The sequence below is a fragment of the Spea bombifrons genome, chromosome 6 (genome assembly GCF_027358695.1).
Source record: "Spea bombifrons isolate aSpeBom1 chromosome 6, aSpeBom1.2.pri, whole genome shotgun sequence".
In the NCBI taxonomy this organism is placed as follows: domain Eukaryota; kingdom Metazoa; phylum Chordata; class Amphibia; order Anura; family Pelobatidae; genus Spea; species Spea bombifrons.
Window position 1 is genome coordinate 5136447 of NC_071092.1, and position 23497 is coordinate 5159943.

Consider the following 23497-nt stretch of genomic DNA (forward strand, 5'->3'; position numbering starts at 1 on the left):
GCCATGGTGGAAACTAAGAGTGAATGACCTGAAAGTACGCAGCCTTTACCTTCTTTCCCAGCGGCCCTTGATATATATTTTATTGAGTGCAATGCTGGATCATGTTATATCTAATCCGGTCAACGTAAGGCGCTTAAGAAAAATGCATAATTCAGATCGGAGCCAAATGTAGCCCCGCAAAATGAATTTTTTAAAGGGTTTCTGAACTAAAAGAAAATTCTTGTCGCTTTTAAAGTTGAGTGTGAGAGCCGCAGGGAGAGAGGTGTTTAGCGGCAGGTTAAAGAAATAGGTTCTTAACGGAATAAAGCCTTCAACACAAGCCCTTTTTACAAGCCCTGTCATTGGCCTTGGCCCTGTGTCTTGGCCCTTTCCATGCTGTGGGGCTCAGATAGCCTCTCTCGTAGATTGGGGTCTGCTGGCCCCTTTCCAGTGATTGGGGCCTGGTAGCCTGTTTCGGATAATTGGCACTTAGTTGCTCTTTCATTGACTTTTGGGGCCTCATGGCTTCATTGCCAGCTTTAGGGCCTGGTGGCCCCATTGCAAACATTGGACGGCGCAGTGTAGCAGCGTTAGGTGGGACAGGAGGGTCTCCAAGATTTCTGATGGCGGCCATAGCCATACCTGGGAATATTAGGGCTCGGGCTTCCTGGAGCCATACCTGGAAACCTTTAGACTCCGGCTACCCTGAGCCTATCCTTTCGGGATGAGGCCAGGACTACTTGCTGACGTTGACTACTCGCGGTTGGTCTCACTGATGACGATGGACAGTCCCACTGACGTCGGTGGGCATTACCACTGACATTGCGGGTAGTCCCACTGATGTAAGTGGGGGCGTTCCTGCTGATGTTGCTGGACACCCCCCATTTAAGGGGGAAATGGGCAGGGAGTGGGGACTCCAGGAACCTCGGGGGTTCGGATGTTGATCCGTAGAGTTCCCAGGTATGCCTGGAGCCCTCCCCTTTCGGAATGCGGGTAGGAGGTCCCGCTGTCGTCGGCAGTGGGAGGTCCCACTGACTTTGGGGGGGTGGTTCTGAGTGGGAGCGGCAGTGATTACCCGGAGACCCAGAGAAACAGCCCTTCACCCAGAGACTCCGGGCAAAACATGGTTCCCAGGTATAGCCATGACTGTAACAACAATTAGTGCTACCAGCCAAAGGGTTCTAATAGTAACATCACAGAAGCCCCACCGTACCCGGTGTCACGAAATACCCAGATCACCTACACTTCAATCTGACCGTTAATCCTGAGATTAAAGTAAAGCTCAGACCTAAAGTGTTAATTCCTCATAAATCTTAATATTTTACTGGCTCTTGCTCAAATCCGGAGATTCATTTTAACAACACCTTCCCTCCTAGAACGAAATTAATGACAATCACGCCTTCTACTTAAAGTTCTCTGTTTTGCGCGGTGTTCCTATTTTCCGGTGAATGCACCCAATTATTCTGCATATTATTATTTTCCCAACTATGTGACCTTGCCGGGGATGTTTGTCCTTTGGATATAATTACTGCCGTGGCAGAAGAAAAGATAATGTTTTGCAAATGAAGCCCGCGTGGGAGAGGGTGCTGGGGGGAGTTTAGAAAGTGGTCTTTGTTAGTCTGTGTTTTGCATGTTGACTTAGTCTTGCGCAGCTAACATTTCGAGGAAACATGCAACAGGAAAAGAAGGGGGTAGCATTTTAATGAGAACTAACAAAAGAGGTGTCAGTCGTCACGCGGACCGAAGTTGACCTGAACACTGGGCACACCTGTTTAAAATTCACAGGCAGTAGCCAATATTTCCCAATGCTTGGTGTCCGCCTTATGTAGATTAGGGCATGAACTTCCGCTAGGAGACCACCGAGAGAATCCAAAATGAAAAAGACATATTTAAGGCTTGACCCAATTCCAACAGTTTTAATGTTATGTACAAGATGCATCTCAGGATATATATATATGTATATATATATATATATTTATATATATATATATCAAACTGTCCATAGCCAATGGGGGATCCTATAGGCTAGGCAGTGTTCTGATTTAGAATACTGACATGCTAATATAAGTTCATATATATATATATATATATATATATATATATATATATACATATATATATATATATATATATGTATACATACAGATAATATCGCATTTCCCTTTATCTAGTGTAGCTCGTGGTTATATTACAGAAAATGTTGACCATCCACTGCCATGAAACCACTGATTGTTTAGACATGTAACTTAGCATATATACTGTATATATATATATATATAGATAGATATACAGTATATGGCCCATACAGTTACACCATACAGTTATTCCTGGCAGCTGTATATTAGCCATTTGTATGAGGTTCTCGCTCTTTTATCTGAGCCCCAATCTACTAGACAAACACCCCGACTCCTTATCATACTGTTATTGCTATATACCGCTCTAAGGGGGGTTCCTGGTCAAACCGGCCTGGTCCTGGTTGAACTGGCCCTTTGTGAACAATTTTGGACAGACCCAGGGGGCAATTACCCTGCAGGGCAGCCCATCCAAACCTGGCAATAACTGGGATGGCTTCTAACAGGGTCTGAAGTAGCTAAAGTTCTATTTACTTGGTCAGTGGAGTAATGAAATTTCCTATATAAGGTTTTATCATAGAAACATAGAATTTGCTGCCAGATCGGCCCCATTCGGCCCGTCTAATCTGCCCATTTTTCCTGCTGTAAAGACTCAAACCTTAATCGGTCATTGGTCTTGTCTTAGATTCAGTAGCCCTATGGCTGTCCCATGCATGTTTAAATTCCATCACTGTGTTATCCTCTACCGCTTCTGCTGGGAGGCTGTTCCCCTTATCTAGCACTCTCTCAGTAAAGCAAACGACCCTCTCAGTAATTTGGCTATTATCTGGTTAGTACAAACTGAGTATTAGCCTCAAGGGTAAAAACCATGCATGCTTGCCTTTGGCTAGTAAAATGACTCTCAGATGGTAACAGAGCGCTGGTTGTTACATTGTATCCATTTGTTTCCAGCGCACAGAACATGCTTTTCTTGCACTAACATGATAGGCGTGGTTAAAAAGGGGTGTTATCTGAATGAGGCGTGGTTTAGCGGGAGGTGTTGATGCTGCCGCTTGTGGGCGTGTTTAAGGGCGGGGTAACTGTTCATTGAGTTTTGGGAATCACAGGGGAGGCAGATTGAAATCTGGAGGGCAACTGGCAGGAGGCGCGGGCACAGAGAGCGCAAAGAGCGAGTGAGATGCCACCTGAGAGCTCCACGATGAGGAGACATCGCCAAGAAGTGAGACTGTGAGCTGAGCGCTGGGGCAATAAGGGATCAGTGAACATATGGGCTAAACAAGCAACAGATCCCATGTGATTCAGGTCTGCACAAAGGAGACAGAGGCATAACCCGTGTGTGCAGGGGGGATTGTATTAGACAGACCGGTTATGATCACAAGCTGTGGAAAGAGACTGCAGGAGAAAGACACAGCAGCCTGGCATCTGGAGACATGGCAGGGCAAACGGTCTGGAGGGGCTGACTGGGTACTTCCAGTGTCTGTGGGTTTGCTGTGAGTGGCATCAGGACCCTGTGGATTATTGGATCTGATCTCCTAACCCATCATCTGAAAAAAGAACAGAACTACATTCAAGGTAAGAGACAAAGTGTTAGCTCTTGGACCTATCCCCACATATCTCCCAGAGCCACTCATGCTTCTGCTATTTATTTGTCCTGGAACTTCAGTGCTCAGTGGACAGAAATGCCTCCTCTGCCCAGAGCCAGATGCCTGGCACCCCAGCATTAGTGCTGGACAGACTTGGCACTGAGTGTAGGGGGTTGATGCCATATACCTTCCAACATAGGCCACCATCTAAAATATCATCACTTGCTTTTACTTTATTCTTTGTACCTGGTGCCAGTCTGTCTGTGTGCCCCTCTGGCAGAGGAATTTGGCATAATATTCAAATTGTAACATACGGTAATTAACTAATTGTGGCTTTGTAGTAAATGCCAATAAATGCCGCTCACCCATATCACCCCCTTAGCTCCATGCTGGGAATTGGGCAGGTACCAGCTGACTCTTTCACGTAGGTCCTTCTCCTTGTACCATGGCACCACATTAGATCCTTAAAGTTCTGCCTGGATACAGTGTTTATGGGAGGGATAGCATTTTAACCCTTCCTAGTAAGCTTGAGCCAAAAAAGACAGGATTGGCTTTCATGGCAGAGAAGGGTTAAACGTCTTGCCATCTTAATGTATGGAATATGTCACCCAATATGTGAGTAAATCCTTCAACTTCACCATTACCAAGCTGTTCCCCTGTGATTGGCGTATTTGGTTATTCTGGGTAAGAATACTTTAAAAATTCATACGGTATACAGAAAATTATTTGGTTAACCCTTCAAAAACATTCATTTGCATGGCTCTTCGGCACAAAAGGTTAAAGACATATTTTCTTTAAAAAAGGCCATATTCTAATAATAGGCTTTTTTTTCATATCGCTTTGTCGTTTGACATGGAACAATGATTTAGCCAGTTTTTGATTTTGGAAACAGGAAGATTAAAGGGTTAATAAAACAAAAAAATAATCGTTACCTATTGTTAAACCCATCCCTCACCTCTTCTCCCCTCTTAGCCCTCTCTGCTGTTCGGCGTTCTAGAATCGTTCTTGGAGTCGGAAAGATATTACATTAGGTAATTTCCAGCGGTAGCTTAATACGTTTTGAACGGAGAGCTGAGTATATTCGGTTTCATCGCAGGAGAGGGAATTGCCCTTGGGTGATCTTGGTGAAGCCAATAAATCAAGTGGAATTGAACTAAGCCATAATTTCTTAGAGACCTTGTCTGATAAATGCTTTCGCTACGCGGTGGAATTCATATGTTTTATGGTCCAGTTAACTTACAGACACTATGACAAAGTGGAATCTGCTATTGAGCAGGACAGGAGACCAGAAGGTTCAAAATGCCTTTTGTCTCTTTGGTTGGACGATTGTCAATAAATCGCCAATCTGGTCCGTGTGTGGCTGAAATGAACTATATTGACATACAGACCAACAATCCATTTCAACTCCAACATGACCGCCAGACCCAATTGTCGTTCTACTAAACCTGAAGGTCTACTGAATACTGAATTTTCATGCCTGGCTTCAGATATGAAATATGGAAAAATGGGTCCTGTCAACATGACGGGACCTTCAGGTGATGGAAGCAGCAGCATTTGTTTGCGAAGGTCATGGTGGAAATGCCTTACACGCCCAGCATGCACAATGAGATACCACCCATCCAAATCAACGCGGTGGGACGTGGAATGGACAAACTTTGGTTTTTGTTGAAGCTTCTCAAGACGTGCTTAGACAATAAAACTTGTCGTCAGTGCTATAACACTTGTTTAGATATAGACCGTCTAGAGGACAGGTGGTTTCGATGTGTCCATGTTGGGTTCGAAGCATCTTTCGACTCTGGTTCTTGTCTTCTAGGGAAAGGGGTTAACGAAATGATGGACACGTTCTTTGTTTTGAGTCTTTTGTCAGCGCAGGATGACCTCACTCTTTGGAATTTACAACTCTTTAAATAGAGTTTGTCATTCCATTCCCATTGGAATCCTTCGAGGATTCTGGATACACGATGTCTTCCTCTTTTTTATAGTTCGTTGCTTTCACAATGAAGACTCTTATGTTTTATAGCAAAGGATTATTTCTTGAGTTTAGCATGAAAGGATTGGAGTTAAGGGTGGATATCGGGATTCCAGACTTTTTCTTGCGCAATACAGAAAGAACCCGGGCGACAGACGTTGAGTCCATGCTAAGGCTCAGTACGTTCCTGGGTAATTTCAGACGTTTGCGGGACAGATAAGATATGAGGGACTCCCAAATTGCCTAAATACACGCGCCTTGTGTGTAGTTTGTTGCTGGCTTCGCAGTTCTAATGAGTTTAGCTAGCGGAGGTCAATGCATTTAAAAGAAATGCTTCATCATGGGTGAGAAGGGTGGAGGGGGGAGAGAGGGATTTCTTTGTTTCTATTGTTATGGGAAGGTGGAAAACTGGGGGATGGTCCAGCATTTGGTTATCATCCATCCAACCTCCTGGTAACAGCTGCTGCCTGAATACCTTATCTGAAGCCATTCCATTGGGAAAGGTGGCAGCGAACTGGAAAATATACCAACAATCTGATACTGCTTTTTTTTTAATGCCCCCAGTGAGTGTGAAAGGTCACGGGGCGAAATAACACCTGCTAAAAAGGTGCAGATTGTGCTTCCCAGGTTTATTCGGAAGTGAAGTATTTAGTCGGCCAGAGATCGTTGGGAAAAGAATTAACGCTTTTGCTAAGTCTACCCGCCTGGCCTTCCCTGGTCTCCAAACTAGGGTGTCCAAATTTAAGGGAGGGCATGGAGTTAATGAAATAATAAATAATGAGATATAAAGACATTTGATTGGTAAATGAGTGTATAGGATAGGACCCTTTCGCATTGCATTTTCCGAAGCCTCGGAAAGCGAGGGTAGACAATAACAGGATTTGTGATGGACTTATGACTAAGTGTCCATGCTGTCCTCATTCAGACACCTTGTCCACCCCTGACCGAGAGACGCTGGACTATGATGTCATTTAGGGTGGCTCGCGGATTTAGGAATGTGCCACTTGTAAATATGACCTTTGATGTTGCCTGGAACAGGATAGTTTATCGGCAGTATCTGATTATTTACGTTATGGTCGAATTGAAGATAAGGTCTGGTGTGGAAAGGCTGGGTTATGTAAACAGAAGTAAAACGCTCACCTGGTCCCATCATAAAAGCACAGCCTTTATTAGAGCTGGGCAAGCGAGCAGGGGCTTGTAGAACCGCCTGAAACTTGGGACCCGCGTACCCGGAGGTAACGCAGACTCAGACGAGGCTCATAAAGCTGTTCTGGGGTCCGGCTTGGCCGCTAAGTCTGCTCATCCCGCTCTTCTTCCGGTTTGGCCACCTTCATCCTCGATTTCCTAGTCAGACCACCCGATATACATGCTTGTGCTCCTCTACTGTAAACTTGGGCTGGAAGGCTGTTCCATGCATCCACCACCCTATTTCTAAACAAAAATGATACCTTTATAGCAGATCTGCTCGGTTCCATATTTTCCTTTCAGGAAGCAAAAAAACCCCCAAACATACTCTTCATTTTCTTTCATTATGTCCCAATCTCTTCTTTCTTCCAAAGCTGTACATAACGCATCCCACACCCCATCCGATGAACACAGCAGTGATTCTTAAAGGAAACGCGATCATCAGTTATGGAAACAAATAGCGTAGAGATTTCCCTGATGAATAAATCAAGTGTATTTTTCTACTAGGACTTTCTGAATAGAGCATTTATGAAAAGAAAGTTTTATTTCATTTTTGTTCCGAGCTTTTGGTTGCTGCGAGTTCACAAATGTACCTTTTTGGGGTGGTTTTGTTTGTTTGTTGATGCAATTTGGTCATTGAAGGGACCCTGTGATTGGTCTTCTAAAACGTACACCCAATCCTTAAGTCTGACTATGGTATAGAGTGACACCAGTTGGGTGGTGGGAGCCACAAGGAAGATAAACCAGTCATTTTTATCTGAAGACGCTAGCCATTCGTCTAATTAGCTGGGTCAGGGCACGTGATACTGGACATTGCGAAGCTTGGCAGGTCTGTAAGTAGAACGTTTGGCTTACAGAACTTCTCAGGGACCTGGTATTGTTAGGATAAACCAGTCTACTGGTGGGATGAAGCCTTTTGAGTGCTTCGTAAGAAATATCAAGTCCGTGTCTCCTAAATAAATATCTGCTTATCAAAAACAAGTCACGAAGGATGTATTTTGTACACAAAGTATCAAATATCCAGATACTTCCTTTATAAATGATACTTTTGGCAGTAGAGATCTGCCAGTTTGTCCAAAATCGGTTAAAGAAAGAATTCCAAGGTAATGAGACGCAGCTATCTGTCCTACAATCTTGTCTACAGTCGTATAAAGAACCATCAGCCGTTGGACCTGTTGCTTCCTCGTAGAAAACCAGGAGCTTCTGACAGACACACTAATGTTTTGTAATACTATATGGCTTGGATTTGACCTGGGGGCCCCGTTGCTGCCAAGAGTCCCAAAGGGCCAACACTTAGCTAAAGTAACATTTCCTTTAAAAAAAGACGTTTGCAACATTTACATTGACAGCCCGCGCTGTGCCATACCCAATAAACCAACCCACTTCCGCCACAAGAAACATGTTGGGACACTTGGCTATGGGGACAGTCCTCATGGAACCAGATTATCTGATCAATTTCCTGTCTCTTCTCCTGCCCCAAGCTGCCTCGGCCAATCAGCAACAATCAGCAACTTAAGAAGGCAGAGATAATAGGGAGAAACAGGAAGTTGGGATGGACGCTTCCATTGCTTACTAAGGTGGGTTTCCAGTACATAAATATCGCTAATCTGTGAACATCAGACTGAGCGCATAGATCTGCACTTCGTAGGATTTGGGAATTTCTGGTGTTTATGGCCGCATTTGATTCAAATTGTAAACCAGCAGCAGCTGGAGGGGTCCTCGTTATGTGAACGATGCCCCTTTCGCTATAATGGGATACAAAAGTCAAGTCACCGGCCATAGATCTTCTCAAACAAATCCATGGTTTCCATTTCGGTGCGAAGAATCTAAAACATTTTCAGCACCTCTTTCTAGCTCGGAGGTCACATTCCTTCCTACAATTAACCTGAAGCACAGCTGAGGGTCTCGACAGGTGTTCCCTCTAATATAGACGCTCTCGGCAAGGGTCATCACTTGACCTCTGTCCTTCTTATCTGCATAATATATACACGTGTATAAAACAAAGGACTACCGATTGCTCGAGTGGGGGATCGATTGGGGGAGTGAGTGGGGGGGGATCGAGTGGGGGAGTGAGTGGGGGATCGCACTTGTTGGGAACTGGATTAGTGATTGATAAGCGTGACACAAAAATAGAACTAAACAGAACAATAAACCAAACACAAGAGAAGGATCTCCGAAAATCTATGTATTCATAAAATATTATTACATTGTAACATTTTCCAATATAGTAACAATAACTAATAATAATAATAATAATAATAATAATAATAATAATAATAATAGTACTCGTGTAGAATAACAGAGGAGTGGATCTGTAGAATTATACACATTCACAGGATTATTATAATGATAGAAACATAGAATCTGCAGGCAGATCGGCCCCATTCGCCCCCCCATTTAGTCTGCCCATTTCTCCTGCTGTAAAGACTCAAACCTTAATCAGTCGTTGGTCTCGTCTTAGACGCTGGAGCCGTATGCCTATCCCATGCATGTTTAATACCCTCACTGTATTACCCTCTACCACCGCTGCTGGGAGGCTGCTCCACTTATCTACCACCCTTACATTACATCTAATTGATGGTCTACTTCAGCCTGCTAGGCCCTATTGGTCTACGATGCATCTATGACACTTCCGTCGCTGATACATCTGTGAGTTCCATCGCTCCTCTCTCGAATGTTCCAGATAGGGAACCGCTGTCCTCGCCTATGAGACCCTTTGGGATTTCTGGTGCTCGGTCTCATCTGTTCCCCCCCGTGACCCGACAAAGATGACTCTGGATCCGAAGGTCGACGTTATACAGAAACGAACGTCTTCTGCGCGATAAAAAATAAAGAGTTTTTGGCCGAAGTTGCGTTTCACCAGAAGTGTGGGTTTAGAAGGTTTCCGCTGTGACATTGAGATGGTTCTCCGAGCTCAGCGAGGGGCACTGATTGGCCGTCCATCTGTTTGATCTCCGGAGCGTCTCGTTTTGGTGTGAAGGTCGCCGCGGATTGATGGCGTTTTGGTCGCCGCGGATTTATGGCGTTTTGGTCGCCGCGGATTTATGGTGTTTTGGTCGCCGCGGATTTATGGCGTTTTGGTCGCCGTGGATTTATGGCGTTTTGGTCGCTGCGGATTTATGGCGTTTTGGCCGCTGCTGGCTGGCCGCTGTTGGCCGCGTAATCTCAGGAAATTGCTAATTGCGTCCGCAGCGCCCGGTACGTTATCTCCCTGGGACCGCGCGCGGCTCCCTTCTCCCCAGGCATGTCGCATTTCACGCATCGCTGCCGGTGTCATGTCAATATTTGTAACACATGGACCCCGTTTAACCCCTTCGCTGCCTGGGGTCTTGTGAATTACTCACTCAGAATGTTTTCAAGATTCGCCTTAAACGGCGGAGGCGATTTAACTCGGGAGGATAGCACCAACTCAACGAGACCCATCGGAAACCTATGTTGGGTTTCACCCTAATAAAAGATGATCGTATCTCATCGACCATACATATTTATATGGAGTTCTGTTACCAAGCAATAGTGTTTTTAAGTGCTGTGGTGTCTTTACCCCCCCTCCCCAATCAAACTTCAGTATTATTACTATTTATTGTGTTTACTTTGTGGATTAGTGGAGCAGCCTCCCAGAAGAGGTGGTAAATGAGATAGCCATACGGCTCCTATGCCTATCCCATGCAACATACTTTATATACACGACCAAGTCCTAGCTAAGTGAGAGTTTGAACACACAGCATAGACGGCGAATTGTGTCTTGTCTCCGGAGCTTACAATCTGACATATAATTCATATAATGGAGATCGTTTGAGATATTTACCAGGGAGGGCGACCATATGGCATCGCCGTGCCCACGGGGTACTGATCAGTGGCTTACATATGTTCTGGAAGGAGTAAGGGACCTCTGGCCACCCCAGCTGTTGGTAAATTACCCCTCACCCTGCCGGCTCCCTACATCTGGATAAGATAAGAAGTGTGACGCTCCTTTAACTTGGGTGCCCTTTTAATTAGGAATATTTATTAAAAACGTACCATGCAGGGCAGCAACTAATTCAATGAAGCCGCGCCGTATACAATTTCCTTAAGTGCCCCCGGGCGACCGAGACATCTGCTCGTCCCATTAGATGAATATGTCTGTAATATGTTATTATTAATTCATACTATGGGCTGGGGGGGGCTAATCCTCCAACAATTTCAGAATCCCCTTATTAGCATACAATTGGTTGATAATTAGCAATGTATAGATACGCGTTTCCCCGTTAATGTGTCCCGTGAGGCCGGCAGGTGGATAACTTTGCTGCAATTCTTTTCCAAACATGGCTGACCCTATGGATTTCTATAGGGGGGGGGGTTGTATGGATACGTTAAGCGCAGGAATGGCGTCAGCAGGTTTCCGTATAAATGTTCACAGCTGGTCACGGCTAATTTAACGTGAAATGGCTTTTGTATCACTTCCCAACCAACCCCCCCCAGGCCTTGAAAGGTCTAATAATTAAACAGTCCTGAATTTCTCAACACTCCCTTTGCTAACTAAAGGATCCTCGTGATCCGTCCGTTCTCTTCCCGCCCTCCAACCAGGTTTAAAATATTTAATTTCCGCACCTTTTGGTCTCTTTGTCTGCGTTTATTCTGAATCATAGAAACATATTTTTTATTATTATTAATATTTATTATTATTATTACTATTATTGTGTTTTATTATTAATTATTTTATATTATTATTTATTATCATTATTATTATTATTATTATTGTGTTTCATTGATTTATTGATATTGTAATTATTTATTATTTTTTATTATTATTTATCATCATTATTATTATTTTGTTTTATTATTATTTATTTATTTATTGATATTGTAATTATTTATTATTATTTTATTATTAGACATTACTTATTTCTAAGTGTAGTTGGACAGCATCCTCCAATCATAAGTAAGGCGATCTGTTAGATCTATTTATTCTGGAAATTTCAAGGGAAAGCTCGAGGACCTAACAATCATAATTAGTAGATCTGTTACCTTTGTCCACGTATCTCACCGCGTTTGACGCATCGGAGCTTTTAGATTAGTGAGTTCGGGATAACTTTTCCCAGACTCTGTATATATTAAGTAGAAATGATGCTTGCCGACGCATTTCGCTGCTTAAACACTGGGATTATGACTCTGCAGGCTCGATTTCCAGGCTCAGTCCTGCTAAAATTGGGAGGGTGTGTGAAAGATTCATTTTACTGACCATTCCGAAGATAAACTCCTCTGTTTCATGTTAAGGAGCGCATCGTTACCGAGAGGACAATCCTCAGCAGGTGGCCTTTCTGAGACGGAGATAAGAATCTCTGAGCCGTCCCTGCCGCAGCTTTTACTACCTGTTGTGAAAACTCTTTCCCTTCCTCTCTCGTAACCTTATATATGAGACAAACGTCCTTCATACACTCTACGGATATCAAATATTACCAACTCTGCTGGGCAGCTGTTACCAACTCTGCTGGACAGCAGTTCCATGCCCTCCTGTAGCTTCACAGAATTTACATTTTATTTCATCTTCACTTGAAAGATGCCAAACCTTAATATGAAAGGTAACCGTACATTGGCGTCAGTGCGTAAAAAAAAATACGACATTAAATAATGTATTAAATGCCATAAAAAGGGTATCAGCTCTACAGGCATATAATGGACTTGGTCTTGCAATTCTTGAGGACTACGACTCCCATCAGGCATGCAGTAAGGCTGGCGGGAGGTATGGTCCCCCCTCCCTGACTTGCTGGAGGTTGCATTTCTCTGCTGGAGTCTTTAGATACCAAACCAGGGTCTTTTTTTTTTTATTTATCTGACCACGGTGCGGAATCTGTGCACAAAGAGGGGGGGGGGCTGGAGAGATCTCACACCTTCTATAGGGGGCTGTTACGCTGCCATCTGTCTGAAAGGACAGGGGGTGGGGAAGAAAGGAAGACCAAAGAGAAGAAAGGAGAAAAAAAATCCCAGTGTATCTGGCACATAGACCTTGCCCGTGGGGGAGGGGCGGGAAGGTGGAGGTTATTAGGGGCGAAAAACTAAATTGCGCACCTTGCAGTTTTCGAGTCTTTCTCGTTGTATTAAACACCCGACATTTTTCACTAATTCTTCTAGCTTTTGGTTATGAACGCGGCTTGTAGCCCCTTGTAAAAAGAATAAATTGTGTATCGTTATTTCGTGCCGACCCCTTGGCTTCCTCTGAACATTTCAAGTGGCCAAAGAGGTACCCTGTGCCTTTTTCCTCCCCGATGATGGATGGCGGTCAGTTCAGTTATATCGAGCATACGCGGCTCTGCTGCCGGGCATCATGAACATCCAAACCCCTGTATTGCCCCCGGTGGCATTTGTAGACCTGGCTCGGTATCTTCTAGTAATGCACACATAAAAACCACAAAGAAACATGAAGATTTATTTTTTTAGTGTCTATGGCAACAGCCTATCAGTGCTTGCGGTTTGTTTCACATGATAATTAAGTGTTCCCTGTAAAATGATAAATGAAGAGTAATTCGGTATGAATAAAGAATGATTTTTGGGAAGGGTTTGGGCATTTAAGTCCTTTTCCACCGCAGCCATGATTAGCAAAGCGCAGGCGAGCGCCCGTAAAGTAAACGCGTTTTACTATTCATGCTCTTACAGCTCGTATAGCCGATGTGTCTCGGAGCGCCTGAGATCCCCGCGGTGCTTTGTTCTCCTAAAGTGCCTTTTTTTTACAGGTTTACCAAATCAGGCGAAAGCGGTTAACCCTATAGTTCCTCTCCTTCTGTGTTCCGCTCTTGGGTAGTAAACGATTAACCCGCTGAAGGGGTTTGGAGGAATTCGCAGCCCCTCCGGCACTTAAAAGTCCAATCACAAAATAAAAATGTAAATTATGTTCCCAACGACCAAGTTTCAGCCTCTGATGCACGCGCACTCACATTTCTAAAGAGTATGTGCCATAGCAACCGATAGATTGTTCCAGACTGCGAAGAGCCCCCATTGGTCTAAAGGACCCTTTTGGAGGCTGTGAGAGAGACTGTCTCGCCAACTGTCTCGCTTTGGGCAGAGCAGTCCTGATTTTGCCAGTCTGTCCAGCTGTCCTGCCGCTCAGCGGGATTCAGGACCGCGGTCCCCCGATTTAATTCTCAGGATGCTTACTGTACATAGGCAGAATTGTGCGCATGCACAGTGGCGTTGTCAGTTTGAGTGACACTCTACCTCTCAAGCTCCGCCCCCTGATGTCCCAATTCTCCGGGGGTAGAAGTTGGGAGGTATGAGACAGTCCTATCCTATCCATGAGGGCAAGGGCCGAGCTGGCGTTGGCAAGGAGGTCCTGGCACTTTAAGGCCAGCTGCCGCCCGATGATGGAAGCTCAGCCAATGGCTGGAAATGCTCAGCTCGTGCTACATTTTTAGGGTTCGCATGATTATTCCTCCCCATTAACTTATCTCTCCCCGGTTGTTAAGGTGCTGATTGCTCGTTATTGGTTCAGGCAGCCTTGGTAAGGGCGCGGAAGGACGAGAGAACTTAAGGATAGACGATAGATCGGATAGTTTGGCCACAAATAAAAAAACAAAACTTGTAAACTTAATATCTAGAAATGTTTACGTTAACAAAACAAAAAAAAACCTAAACTAGAATTTGTGTTAATAAGTGAAGTTAGATATGAGAGAGGTTGTTACGGTAACCGTTGGCGTTCTAATAGCTTTTAATTCTGGGTAGTTGGTAGGGAGTGCGGGATGGCGGGGTAATCCGGTGCAGGGTTCTGATGTTTATTGCGTGTAAATTAGTGTTTCTAGAATTAGTGATTGAGGAGCAGACGCTGTAAAAGCGCTGAGGATTCACGGGCTGAGAGATTAGCGTCCCCCTGATTTATTACGCAGCGTCTAAGCCGGACACAAATTGACCCGAATTCCATAATTTACGGGAGGGAAGTAATTGGTGTTTTTCTCGCCGCTATGTTCAGCTGAAATCCCTGCTTGAATACAGGTGACTTCATCATAAACCCTTATGCAATGCCACTCATAAAAATCAGACTCTGGTATTTGCGGAGGAATAGAATAATATTGGATAACGGCTTTAACGCTCCGGCTTATCGTCTCTCTGTAAATCTATACCTCTGTTTACTCCAGAATTTGCCCCCCTCCCCGCCCCGTATATCCGACCCGCTGCATTGTTATCGCGGAGCTATGACCCCCGGGGCTTTGGGGTGTAAACTTTCAGCGATATTCAAGACGGGAGATGGAGACATTTTCGTAATGTTTTGCTGAAAACACTATTAACCCCCCTTTTGACTGCCAGAGATCGCCCACACCTCCTTTTTACTTCCTTGGCACTGAAAAGGTTAACCATGCACGAGCACACAAAGGGTCAATGCATGCCGCAGTGGTTTATGCATTCCCCTCTTGGGGCATCAGACCCCTTATTTTATTACCTTGATTCCAAGGGTTAACGGTATTACCCGGGGACTCCATCCCAGCGCCCAAAGGGTTAATTTGCACATGTACAGATTATGCGTTTCTCGGACCCATTTCTTATCCACGGGTTAACCCCTGCAGCACCAGGTTATGCTGTTTCGATGTGGCACGTGAGACCCGTCTCTCCCCTCCAGCACTTGATGGGTTAACCCCCCGCTGCAGTGGGATTGTAGCCTGCGGAGCCCATCTCTGGAGTATAAAGGGTTGTTTTATGTCGCCCCCTAGCCCCCCCAGCCCCATTAAGGCTGTTTACCCAGCGCTAACTGGCGGGATCATTTTGTGGCGTTTCCCTAACAGAGGTGTTTTGTGCCCCGGGCTCCGCGCTGCCCCCTCTCTGCCAGCTGGAGGCTTGGAGGCCGACGCAGGGCCGGCGATCCTCGGATTCGTTCCGTCTCCTGGGAAATGGAAGGGAATTGAGACGTTTTCACTCGTTCCGCGGCTGCGTCCCCGTCTGACAGTGCCCGTTCTGCAGAGGACCCCCTCTCTCTGCCGCTCCCACCCAAGGTCACCTTCAAGCCCCTGGAAAGAATTATCCGCCAGACTGTAAAAACTCAGCGTGAGACGACGTTTATATTCTGGATCTGATTCCTTCATGGAAAGAAAATGTTTGCTTAGAGGGCAGTGAAAGTCCGGCATTCAGACCCAGTACGGAGCGGCGACCTCCTCGCTCACCACCCGGTACCTGCTGCGTATACTGTGGCCCTTTCTTCTGTCTATGAGGGCCAGTACCTCTATTGGCCCCCAATTCCCTCTCTCCTTCCCTGATGCCCCTCTCACCCTTTCCTGATGCCCCCCTTTTCTAGGAGCTCGGAATGTTTGCTGGGTATGAGGGGATCGCAGGGTTCTACAGCCCTAAAAGCCCCGATAATGTATATAGAAACAGCAGGGAATGGCTTTTTTAAATGAAACGGGGTAAATAAACCCCCATTATTCTCCTTCGGAATGCCCAGGTTCATTGATGGCTTTCAATATGTCACTCAGGACTCAGAACATGACACACAGGCAACCCTGGGGCTGCAGCTTCTCCCTAAGGTATTACTCTTTGGCATAGTTCCCTGTGACATTAAACTGTCCCTTACAGCAACATTGAAATGGTGTGAGCAGCGGCAGCACAGCGGAGGAGGTAGAGGTATAATTATTGCGTTTTGTATTGCAGGACATGACACACACGCACACTCTGTTATGCGCGGCGCTCGGCGGAGACGAATCTCCTAACCAGACAATTGGCCAGGTTCCCCTGCCGGCACGACAGATTACTGTTTGCAGAGATAATAAGGACTCAGGTGGCTTCACCGCACAAAGATTCAATCAAGGACAGGATTTTTCAGTAAAAGAAATATAGACCGACGGGACACGTTTAATCTCCTTTTCACTGCTCACTTTTAACCCATTAATGGCCAAAGGACACAAAGAAATACGTTTCTATTTTTATTCTGTGATCATTTTTTTTTATTTTCCCAGTTTGCAGGAGTGATTTTTTTCCCTGTTTTCTATTTTTTTCATATAATGGGAATCCCTGATAGAATTCTGAAGACACACATTGGGGTTGGATTTAATAATGTTTAATAATGGGCCTTTTTCACCTTCTTCCGTTAATTCGTTAGGATTTATGCAGGTCACGGATGCTACGCCTTGTAGAAGACATTGTCTACCCTCGTGGCATCTGGTGGTTTAAGGAGACTGAAAGGAGATGTTAGGGTCTCATCCGGCACGTGGGGGTCACCTCTTGATAAAATACTGAAGGCAACAGACCCCATGAAATCTTTTCCCCCGGAATTTCACCCGTTCCGAGGTCTGTTCTGTATCCATGGCGTCCAGACATTACTGGTCTGGTGGAAAGACTTTGTAGGAGAAGGAACGGTGCGTCGGCAGTGAGGTCTCTGTTCACGTTAACGCGTTTTGTTAATGTTGTATCCAGAAGATACATTGGGTGAAATTCCCAGCAGCCTGAAAACCTCTGTCCTCTCGTCCTGGAGAGAGCCGAAACCTGGAGGTCTACATGACCTCTCCGTTTTATCACCACATTGTGATACGTTGCACAACAATTACGCGCTCGTTACATTTGTATGCCGGGCTCATTTTGTTTAACAAGCGTACATCGATAACTTTGTACACATTGTTTCAACTAATTCGCCATATTCTCTGGATTAGTAGAATCTGGATCTTGTATTTCTAGCTCAGTGGCATCTCATGGAATTACGAAGAATGTGTAGTTCCTTTGTTGTCTGCTATTTGTTTAGCGGCATCCTCTGGTCTTCTCCATGCGCATGTTCTGTGCTATCAGCTGAAACAGTCCAAAGAGGGTTGGGGTGGAAGGAGAGCAAATCATTATGAACAAGAGCTTGGGTGAAGGCTTGGCATGGGCTGAAGGAGCCTTGCAGATGTCTGGATTGGGGCGAGGAGAGGTCAGCGTTGAGCAGAATACAATGTCCTGTGTTGTCATAGTGTGTCAATGTCAGAAGATCTGGGCCAGTTGGACTACTTTCCAGGTTGCGCACCCTACAGATGAAATGGAGCCTTTTGCGTTGGGAATGCGTCAGACAGACTCTGATCGAGATATGAGACTCCTCACACTTTTTGGGGGGATGGTTGAGTCCTGCCCTGTACTGTACAATATGGCTTCCACTTGGGTGCCTTTGTAGTTTTGTGCTGATTGCCCCTGAAAATAAAAGATATTAATCAATAGAACCTCGATTCTTTAAATTAAGATACCCCTCTCCATTTTCTACCCTCTTCTTCAAATGAAACGTAACAGCTGGGCAGATCACTTAATGTCACCCACCTTATGGAACAGATATAATGAAAATCTAACTGACGTGGAGCCCCGCCCCTTGTGATCCAATATCCTTATAAGGAAATGTCACCTCATTCTTCATCTGCCATAGAAGGGGTACAAGTGGAGCAAAAAGCACAGATTCTTCATCTGGTTATCACATTCTTTTATCTGTAGTAACAAAGGCTGCCAAAGTGTGCTTTGAGGGTAACAAAGTTTGTTTTTTTATATATTTTTTTTTTCACATTCTCTGTTTCTTGCGATTTTCACGCATATTTTAACACATTTATCATGAGTATAAAAAAATTGCTCCTTTTTTTCTGTAATGTTGCATTCAATCGTCACGGCCGTAAATGGAAGCAGGGGAAAAACGAAGAGCCAAGGCACATAATTGTGTATTCCTTCCTTGTTACCTTCATACCCCTTCCCACACCCCTTCCTCTCACGCAAAGCCCCCTTTTTTAAATAGGGCTTTTCTTTCAGGAGCCTGCTGTCTGTTTAAAAGCGACCGTCTAATGGAAACAGTTTACCCTTCTGTGGTGCGGAGACGCAGTCCTCCTCTGTGTACTTTGGCTTTTGGTGCAGAAACGCCGTTCCCGGTGATTTCTTCTGACACAGAGAGCTGTGTTTTTGGGACTCAAAATGACTCCTTTCTTCTGCCGCTCTGCATGGCGCGCGATCCCACCCTTCCTCCCTGACCTTTCCAGTAAACCCAAAATAGGTAGAATACAGAATAACCGCTAAATGTCTGGAAATAGCGGCAAATCCCTTATTGGTTACCCTGGGGTTTATACAAAAGTATTAGGACTCATAAAATAGATACAATGTATAATCATTTGGTATATTACAGCAAGGATCTGGGAAATAGGATGTGATATGTCCTGATTTTCTTAAAAAATAAAGAGTAAACCCACGGTAAACATAAAACGAGCCAATTATTAATCTCGCTCCATTCTTCAATTTGACAAAATTCTCAAAATCCAGCTCTAGGTCCTGAAGAAGAAAAAAAACTAATAAATGAATAGTAACAATTTGTAAGAAATCTTATTCATCTTATGAGGACCTTATTATTATTATTATTATTATTATTATCCGTAATATAAATCCTATGTTCAGAATGTTCTGCTCAGAAAAAATATATATATATTAATGTAAACAGCGAGCATTAAATAAAATAGTATATTAAAATGATCAAATTTGATATTAAATGCTTATTAATGATCTCAGTGGTGGGAAGTTATATGTAGAAACGGCTTTGTGAATTGGGGGGTCCTGGCCTTTCTGCAACCCACGACAACCCAAGCATGCACCAAAGAAAAATAAGTAGCCATTGTATGGAATCACACATTATTTAAGATGAGGATATCTCGCAACCTATAGAACGAATGTAGCGATAGCCGTCTTATGATTCTTGGATGTTTGGCTGGGATCCACCATAAGGTCCTCCATGTTCATTTATTTTTGTGCTCGTTCTGAGTTCACTTTGAAGGCTTGAAGACCAGCTGTAACAATGAGGAGCTCCAAAAAAATAAACTTTTAAGGAGAACACAAGAAGTTCCAAAGCAGGAAAAGTTATTTTGGGCGTGGGTGGCTTTATTTAGACTTCTCGGCTCTCTTAGGGTAGATGTTTTTGAAATCCAACCAGCAATGATGTGCCGAAGAGTGCAATCTATACTGCAGCTTCTCCACTAAGACTCGGGGATAAGCAGAAGTCTTTGTAAAACAATGGATGAAAAACCTGGGGTCTGGCAAATCCCGTTGGCTGAACTACGCATCACAGCTGTGATGCCAAAGCACATAAAACATTCCATTACAGAAGCCAAGGTAATTCGGAGAGGAATGAGTGGATATTAGAGTTCTTTGACAAGCACCTTGATCCTCGGAGCTTAAGTTTGTCAGAAAGGCCTACATTGTATTAATATTTGTCATCTCTATTCTAAAGAAGAAAAACTTGACGTACGGACAAGATCTATAGGGAAGCTTCAATGAATATCTCCTAAAGTGTGTTTTTCAGTTCTTCTTTGCCTTTTCTTGTGGCGTTACTGGTTGATAGATCGAAAAGTTTCTTATATGAACTTAGGTTGGATGCTGATGTGATGAGCAGGTATCGCCATGTACTGTTGGGTGACCTTATAGGTTTCTTGGCCTTCTTGGTTCTTGACTTGGACTTTTTGAACCTTAGGTTCTGTTTTTTTCTTAGAGCAGCATTTATATCCCATGGGTCACCTTACCCACATGCCCAACTGAAGAAGAACATGATAGGTAGAAACCTTACTTTGATAGGTTCCCCTGGTCGTTTCTAACCAACAATGCAACCATGATGGGGTATTATTACATCCACAAAGCAGCTTTAGTGGTTACAAAAAGCTCTGGGATGAATCCTGCCAAGTACTTATGTTCCTCCTGTCTGTACGGCCGAATTTCCAATTCTCTAGGTTGCCAACTCGACTTATGATCTTTACAGCCTGTTTTATTGGTTTACTTATAGCTAGTTTTGTAATACCCCTCTAAAAATACACTGAAAAATGTCACCAACGAATGTATATTACCTATTGATTGATTTATGGGGCAAGTAAAAAAACAAACATTTTTTTAAAGTGGTTATAAGGGTCAACAAGAGGCTTGGTGTGTGTATGTATGCGTACGTGGTGTGTGTATGTATGCGTACGTGGTATGGCGGAGCCGACGCATGGTTCTACCTGTGGGTTACATGCACTTATTAAATTATCCTTTGACCTTGTCCTGGCTCCTTGAGTTCCACACACTTTAAATCATGCCCTTTTATACGCGGCAGCCTTCGACTATCACTGTCCATTTTGTAATTGAACCTGGCTTCCAGCATAATGAAATTGGCATTTATTAAAGGCTGGAATCTCTCACATTCCCTCGCGACCTCAGTAATGATTTGCAGGGGTTTTTTTTGTTTTTTTTTTTACAGATGTTGCGGGTTGATAAAGTACTCATCACTCTGATTAAAAACTAAGCTGATTTGACTTTTTAGGAGGATGAGCCAATTCTAGAGGGCAGAGAGTATTTAAAAGACGGCAGATATTAACCTTTTGAGAAGAGATGGGGTGGTTTAGTTGATTCCCGTTGTTGGGAAGAAGATGTTCATGTTCAACATACCTCGGAATTCTAATAGTTTCATATTGGATCCTTCATGTTCTGGTCTAATTGTTTGATTCATGGTCCATCCAGTTGGTTCTTGTCTACAACCCTGCCATACATAATCCCTGCTTGAATAAAGGTGACCTATTGAGGACATCTTTCTTTGAAGTTTAGAACCTTTTGGCTACCATAATTCCATAACTCAGGTTCGGAAGGATCCATGGTATGGTGAAGGACACCTGGAAAAACCAACTCCAGCTTCATAGAACCTTGGATCCTTCTAGGTTCTACAGTTGTTCTTCTTGGCACATTCGAAAAGCTTGAAAGGGGATTTTAAAAATACAGTTTATTAGCACCAGTTAGATTTCTTATTTACAAAGAGTTGTTCCTTTCTAAGGTAGCAAAGTAATGTTTCTTGCCATCAAGGAACAAAAGATTTTGCCACACGCAGACATTAGTAGTGAACCTGGAATGCAGAGGCTTCCCGCTGTAATTAAGGGTTCTCGGGTGATATTGCTCGTCAATCTGCGCTAACACCCATGCCACCAGCTAACGATCCGCAGCCCGGAGTTAGAGTCATTTATGGGTTTCTTTACATTTTGTGACTGTGGTCTTCTTCTAAAGCTGATAGGATCTACAAAGAAAACCCATGGATGCAAGTGATTTATATAAAAGGGGGGAAAAAACGTAATATTGTACCCTCTAGAATCCCAGCCACTTAGGAGGGGATCACATTCGATTTTAACTGCAGAGTAAAAAAATCCCATAAGCATGGAAGATTTATAGATGGATTCACCCATAGATGCAGCTTTGAGATTCACATAAGAGCTCATATATAAAAAACATATATTAAAATGAAAAAAAATAAAAATAAAAATTAAAAAAAATATATATATATAAAAAGTAGCTCATCTTCCTCTTGAACATAGACAAGCCCACAATATTAACAGTATTTAAAGTATAATAATCACTCCCACTAACCCTTATACCCAAAATGAGGACATTTTCCACATTATAAAAAACAAAGCTATGCATTTTATCTAAATAACTGTCAGTCATTTAGTTCCCGTGGCATTGAGAGGAATTCACACGAATTGACATTTCTATAGACATTAAAACGCAGAGTTTGTCTAATGATGTAGATTTCGTTAACAGAGAGAGATATTCCCTATTAAGAATGTGCTTTGGATATATTCCATTTTTATCGCCATATTTCCTTTTCTTTTCCTTTTTTAGCTCCGGGATTCCTGTGATCAAGGAGAAGGAATAAAAGCAGTTACCAGAAAAGACAAATGGTATGTGACGTTTAATCCTGGTGATCCACGTATATAATGTATTAAAAAAATGGTCTCAGGGAAAGGAAACCATAGGGTGCCCTTTTTTTTTTAGCATCTTTGAAGAATATCATTTTGTGATACATCGTCGGATCTGTTACTTTCACTCGTAGTGACAGTTCTGCATTGTGCGACCTGCTTCCCGCTGGGGCTTACAGACGGTTCTAGAGATAATGAAATCTCCATTGGTGCAGATCAAGAAAGAAAACGTTCAAATGGCCCGAAATGGGAACTTTAAACAAAACGAATCTCAAAAACCATATTAGCTTTGGAAAGATTATTAAACCAAAGGGAACCGACTGCAGTATAACCGGTGTGGACCTTCTTGCTGACGTTCCATGCCGTTGGCCAGTCTACAATCCCCACCATAAAGGGGTTTCTCTTATATATATAAGGGTATAGAGCAGGGGTGCTCAAACTGCGGCCCTCCAGCTGCTGCAGGACTACATCTCCCATAATGCTCCTTCAGCAGCAGCTGGAGGGCCGCAGTTTGAGAACCCCTGGTATAGAGTATAGAAACCTTGTGCTTGATGCAGAGAAGGGGTTAATACGAACTCCTGTATTATTTAGGAATTTTCTTTCAGAACATGAAATTCCACCTTTTGTAGCTCCTTTCTTAGAACGAGATGTGATGGCTGTGTTCAGCTCCCCAGCTCTTGTCTGTAATTTTTATCCATTAGAAACCCACATCCGCCGGCTCTCTTTGCTCTGCTGGAGGCTGCTTGGTTTTCTCTCTCTTTCTCCTCCATTCATCGTCTGCCCATCTTACAGCGTAGAACAAAGAAGCGAAAGATAATATGTTATTTGACTTCATTTTGGGAAGGGGGGGGGTGCACATTTTAGTGTTAAAAGTGGATTCTCTCTTAGACTTACAAGAGCCTCATGAGTTCGTCCAATTTGTGATTTGCAGGCGAGGACATGCGTTCCAAGATATGTTGAAAAAGTTCTGCGCTAAGTTCCCAGCAGCCTGCATGGCGCGGGATGCGACTCTAAAGGGAAAGCCTGCAATAAGTTACATGGTTACACATCACAAATATCAGCGTTGTG

General features: G+C 43.8%; 1 protein-coding gene across 1 annotated transcript in view; it reads left to right on the top strand.

The window, feature by feature from the left end:
* The first annotated feature begins 3159 nt into the window (after positions 1–3159).
* Positions 3160–23497, top strand: part of PLXNB1 (plexin B1) — a 59266-nt gene continuing 38928 nt past the window's right edge. Inside the window, exons 1-2 of the mRNA XM_053468918.1 lie at positions 3160–3623; positions 22353–22411. The gene's annotated coding sequence lies outside the window, so the exon portion shown is untranslated. The remainder of the gene's footprint in view (positions 3624–22352; positions 22412–23497) is intronic.